This window comes from Octodon degus, unplaced genomic scaffold (genome assembly GCF_000260255.1).
Source record: "Octodon degus isolate 3935 unplaced genomic scaffold, OctDeg1.0 scaffold00112, whole genome shotgun sequence".
NCBI classification, from domain to species: domain Eukaryota; kingdom Metazoa; phylum Chordata; class Mammalia; order Rodentia; family Octodontidae; genus Octodon; species Octodon degus.
The window spans coordinates 4414969-4421152 of NW_004524688.1; the positions used below are offsets into that span (position 1 = coordinate 4414969).

A 6184-nucleotide genomic window follows, 5' to 3' on the forward strand; every position below is an offset into this window, starting at 1 on the left:
ATATATTGCAGTAAAAGATACTTGCCATTAATCCCCCTGATAGTGCCCCTCTTTGTTTCAAGCACATTTATCCCATTATTCTTGTTACTTTCCAAAGCATTTTGAGAGGTCCTCTTTCCCGAGTGTCTTTATAAAGCAATGTGAACAAAAATATAGTAAGTGCTGCTGCTAAGCATCATCCAATAGAAAGAAAAGCTCATCAAATCATGATAGTGTGTCCCCAGCTATCTCATCTACTGATCTGGCACCACGAAACTTCTGGCTCGTCCCCGAAGTCAGAAATGATCATGCAAGGTAAAGGTTTTGAATTAATACAGGACACTGAGGCAGCTGTGGCAGTGTAACTAAAAACACTGGCAAAAGGGGACTTCCAGAGCTGCTTCACAATGTGTCATGAACTCTGGCATAGTGTGTCTGAAGTGAGAGGGAATATTTTGAGGCGGATGAATGGCCAAGTGTTTTTTATTATAGTAAGTTTTAAAAAACTTAAACATTCACCATATTGTTTGTTCATACTGCATATATTCCTTTTTTTTTTTTTTTTCCAGAACCAGGGATTGAACTCAGGCCCTTGTGCTTACCAGGGAAGCGCTTATTCCACTGAGCTATCTCCCCGGCCCCCTGCATATATTCCATACACAAACAAATATTTATTCAGAATGCCCAACTTCTGGCCTTGGTTCTATATCTATATCTGCCTATCTCTATGGCTGTATCTATATCTACATCGTGCTCAACATATGCTGAAACATATTCAGAAACAAACCTGGGGCAACAGTAGCTAGAAAATCACTGAAAATCCCCTGAGATTAAAGGAACAATGAGATTGACATACATGCGTAATATAATCCAATTCTGGCAATTTACAGGAATTTTTATCATCCGTTTTGTTTCTTCAAGGCACAGTTTTAAGTCTGTAAATATTTTTTTATCTGAAATAATTCCCTGTTGGAATGATATACATAGAGTGTACCTAGAACGAATGTACACAAAATTTCAGGAAGCAAGTAGATTATTTGATTACTAAAAAATGGCCCATTTTGCTTCAGGATCAGTACGAAAGCCTATCCAACAGAACTGCTTCATCCAGCTGTGCCTCAAATCACTGGGTTACGTATGGAGCAAAAATTACAAAGAACGCTATCCACAGATGACACAGCAGGGTCTCCCAACCCTGCGAGAGTGACCCTCTCAGTGATTTTGCTTGGCTGCTTTTGAGTTCTATGAATGAAAACCGGACAGCCTTTAAACTCACAATGTGCTCTTCAACACAAAATTGATCTTTTCAATTCCCCCGGAGGAGAAATAATAATAATTTTTATACATGCCTATTTAAATGAAATTAAATGTCAAAATGTTAAAAGTGCTGTAATAACACTTTGTAAAGTATCCCGAGAACAGGAAAAACAAGAATGATTAAGTACAGGCAAAAATTCTCTGTGATGATTGTGATCTATTTATGGCAAACATGTGCTAATAAAAAGCTAATTTTTTTTTTAAAAAAAGAACCAAACGCACTCCGAGAGCCACCTGTCCTACATACTACCTGTCCCTGCGTCCGTCCTGCGTCCCATGTGGTGAGAGTGTAGATACTGCATCTCCCCACAGACACTCAGACTGATTTGCAAACAGGGACCTGCTCAGGTTCAGAGAGCAGCAGGCATCAGAAGGCGGGAGGGAGGGGGAGGGGATCCTGCTTTCGTCCCTGACAGCAGCTCTGACTTCAGTCTTGGTGGTAATAACAGTGGCTGGTGGCTGCAATAGTCGGTTGGGGCCTGTCACTACGGCCCTGCCAAGATATATGCCCCACAGAGGGGCAAGCTTTGACACCGGCTACCCAAGCCCAATGTGGTGATGCACGCCTGTAATCGCAGCAGTCTGGAAGGCTGATTCAGGAGGATCTCAAGTTCAAGTCAGCCTGCACAACTTAGCAATTCAGTATGACCCTGTCAAAAATTTAAAAAATGAAACAGGGCTTGGAGTGTAATTCAGTGCAAATACCCTGAATCCAATTCCCAGTGAGGCAAATTAAAATAACTTTTTTTTTTTTTGTTAAAAGAAAAAGAAGAGTTGGCCAGACAGTTCAGTGAATTAAAGCACCTGCTTAGGCAGACTTGAGGACCGGGATTCAATCCCCCACATGCCGTGCAGGCCCTGCCTGGGTGCTGAGAAGGCGACTGAGACTGGGCATGGTGGTGCGCACCTGTAATCCCAGCATTTTGGAGGCTAAACACAGGAGAATCACTACAAGTCCAAGCTACATAGTGAGACCCTGTAGACCCTGTACTAAAAAAAAAAAAGAAAGGAAAAGAAAATATAGTCAGCCATCCTCTTCTTCCTGGTCCTTCCCTCTCCTTTTCTAGCCCTTTCAAAACAACTCATATACAAATCCTTTTATTAATTCTTTTTTTCTGCTTAAAATAATTACCTTGCTTTCTGTTTTTATGACTAGGGTCCTGATGGCTTCCAAAGTACAAAATAAATGAACTTAAAGCATCTGTCTTTAAAGACATGCACACAGACATGCATGCACACTCTCTTTCCAGCACAGGGACCTCTGCAGATACAAGGATTCAAGAGTGAGCCCTTGACTCTGGTTCCTACAGGCAGGGGGACAGATTCCCGCCTGCGGTCTCCTGGGGCCCGTGTCTCCAGTCTTCTCTGAGCTTACTGCCTGCAACTGCAACTGTTGGGGCCTGAGGCTCATTTAACAGAGGTCCGCACTTGGCACCTCTCAGAAGACCTAACCTACCTCTTGCCGAGGGGAGGTCCTTGTGGACCACCAAAAACTCACGTAGTCTGGATTAGCGGCACAAGAGTTCATGTCTTTCTTTGAAGACAATTTATACAGAACAAGATAGACATTTCTGATTTTTTTTTTTTAAAAAAAGCACTTAAAGTGCTTTTTTTAAGTTCTTTTTAAATTTTTTTTTATTTTTTAAAGGGAATAAAAAATAGTAAAAAGGAACATTAGAAACAATACAGAACTTCACTAAACAGAATGATAGGAATTCAACAATGATTGATATATTGCATATTGTTGTCAAATTAGTTGTTCAGATTGTCAGATATAAGTATGCGAAATTGGTCAAAAAAATTTAAAACAAAAGAAAAAAAATTTGAAGTGCTAATTGTTCTTTTCAATAGACCAATAGAAATCAGCAATATAATTATCCATATATATATGTAAAAACAGCACAATTATCCATATGCATATCATATATATCTATATATACCTATATCTATATATATCTCCCACCTTCTCTCTTTTCTTTTCTCCCTTCCCTCATCCCACTTGTTCCTTCCCTTGGAACAGTTTCTTTGCCTTGCATAATATGTATCATACCTTTTGGGTTTATTTACTTTTTCAGGTTCTTACACTAGGGAGATAATACGATGTTTACACACACTGGTCTGATTTATTTCACTTAGGAATATGGTCTGTAGTTGTATCCATTTACCTATAAAAGCCTCCAGTTTATCATTTTTATAGCTGAGCAACAGTCCACTATATAAAATACCACATCTTTTTGTCCATTTCTCAGTTGATGGCCATTTAGGTTGTTTCTAAGATTGAGCTATGACAAACTGCACGGCTACAAACATGAAAAAACAAAGAACTTTTGGAAAGTTTTTAATGTCCATAAATCCATGCATACTTATGCTGTTATTTATTAATCTTCAGAGTCACTTTGCACAATGAGAATGACTCTCCTCAGCATGAACAGAAAGTCAGTCTGATAAGGCCGAAAAGATTGCCTTGCTTTGTCTTGCAGAAATTGCACACAATTCTGGCCAAATTAGGTGCTTCTCAAGGTTTCTAACTAGAGCTATTTTAACATAACCAGACGTTATGTTAATTTGAGATTCATGAGAAAATGCTGGGGCAAGTTATTATTAGACATATGTCAAAGTTTTGACTTTTAAATTATTCTTAAAAATAAAGTGACAAAATATCTGTGATATACAAAGGCCAGAGGTAAGAACTAAGGTAAAACATAATGGAAGTATGCAAAAGTCTTAGAAACCCAGGGGGGGCTGGGCCTGCTCTGGAAACCACAGGGAAAGCCCTCAGCTGGATCTCCCACAGAGCTCCCAGGCAGGCCTCTGATCAGATTCTCACCTAAGAGACGTGGAAACTAGAAGACAGCGCAGAATCTGAATTTAGTCATGAGCCGGAGGAAATATTGATTGTGCATTGTTGGGAGAGAAGGGCAAGTCTCTCAAGTCAGATTCCACTGCTTATTTGCCTCTTTTTCACCTAAGACTGAGCTGCATTATGGTTTAAAAGTAGTTTGTTTCCCAAAGGTTCATGTGCTAGAAGTTGGTCTCTACTGTGGCAGAGATGGTAGAATCTGTCCTCTAGGAGGCTGAAGGAGGATCCAAGTTTGAGGGTAACTTTGGGCCTGTGTGTTGGAAAAAGCCAAACAAAGGAACAAACAAACAAAACTAAAAAAAGGTTGGGACTGTAACTCAGTGCAAAGGCCCTGGGTTCAATTGCTAGTTCTTAAAAGAAAAAGTGGTAGGAAACTAATGTTTATCTCTCAGGACTCTAGTTAGTCCTCTCTAGAGTGGGTTGATGCAAAATAAGTGAGCCTGCCTGGAATAACTCTGGCTTTCTGTCTTGCCATCTGACCTCGCCCAATACACACACAGCCCTGTGATGTCATCTACCACGAATCCCACACTAAAGGCCAAAGAGAAGCGGCTGCCTGATGTCACACATTCAGCCTCCAAAACTCTGAGCTATAAAGTACAACTTTTTGCTTTATAGTTGCCCAGCATCAGATATTTTGGTACAGCAACAGAAAAAGAACCAATGAAAGTTTTAAGTAAGAACATTCTTAATCAACTCTTGGTTCAAAATCAGGAGCCATTAAATTCTTCACCAGGATTTGACCCAGGCCCGGCGTGTGAGTGGGACCACTTGGGACCCACCGGATCCTCATTCGATGCAGAGCCCAGGCCCGGCATGTGAGTGAGACTGCCTGGGGCCCGCTGGATCCTGATTCGTCCCAGAGCCTAGGCCCGGCGTACAGGCCTACTGTGGAACCCTGCAGCAGAACTTCCTGCAAAGAGGCTAGAGGCAAGACCCACTCAGCTGATCCAAGAGCAGAACATCTTGCCAGAGTGATACAGAGGGTTCACCTCTAAGGACTGCAGCAGGAAGAAGTGGAGCACAGCAACCAGACCCAAGCCACATCCACCCAGACAGGTTTGAACTTGATAGATCTGGACCTGGTGCTAAGGAAATAACTCTATCTAAGCTCTACACCAAAGGTCAGAAGACAGTGCTATGCAAAAAATGACAAAGAAAACAAGCAAAATGCATTCTCAGGCCCAGAGCCCACCCAGAACAAATTCAGGGGACACTAGCATAGAAGAAATTGGAAAACATACACCTGAAATCTCTGAAATAATCGCATCAGAAGTAAAGAAACAACTGCTGAAAGGTATAGAGGAAATCAGCTCAGAAATAATTCCTGAAGTAAAAAAAGAAATAACTATAATGAAAGAAGTACTAAGTGTTTCAAAAGAAGACACTGATTAAAAAAAAATAGAGGATAGAAAAATGATGGAATACTTGAATAAGCAATATAGGAAAGAAATAGAATGCATGAAGCAGATTCAAAGTGATATACAGGAAATTAAAACCTCAATTACAAGCTGGCAAAACTGAGTGAAAGTGAAAATAGACTTTCAGACTTTGAAGACACCACTGCAGCTAATGAAAAGGTAAGAAAAGATCTCTTAAACACAACTAGGATGCAGGAAAAAATAATTCAACACCTGCAAGATGATGCAAAGATGAACAATGTGAGACTAATAGACATCAATGAGAAAGAAGGAGTCAATGACATAAAAAGAATATGAGTGGAAATAATAGCAGAAAACTTCCAAAATATGGGGAAACAATCTAATCGAATCATATGGAACTTCAAATAACATCAACCCAATTAAAACCACACCCAGTCATACAATAATGAAGATCCTAGAAATTCAACACAGGAACAGTATACTAAAAGCCACTAAAGAAAATAAACAGATCACATTTAAAAGAAAAGCCATCAGAATAACAGCAGATTTCTCTTCACAAACCATCAAGTCAAGAAGAGCATGGAGCAAAGTACTTCAAGTCTTGCAAGAAAACAAATTCCAACCCAGACTGATATACCCTGCAAAA

General features: G+C 40.1%; 1 protein-coding gene across 1 annotated transcript in view; it reads right to left on the bottom strand.

The window, feature by feature from the left end:
- The window catches only part of Slc22a3 (solute carrier family 22 member 3), a 141545-nt gene that overhangs the window by 64972 nt on the left and 70389 nt on the right, over nucleotides 1–6184 (bottom strand). The window lies entirely within an intron of this gene.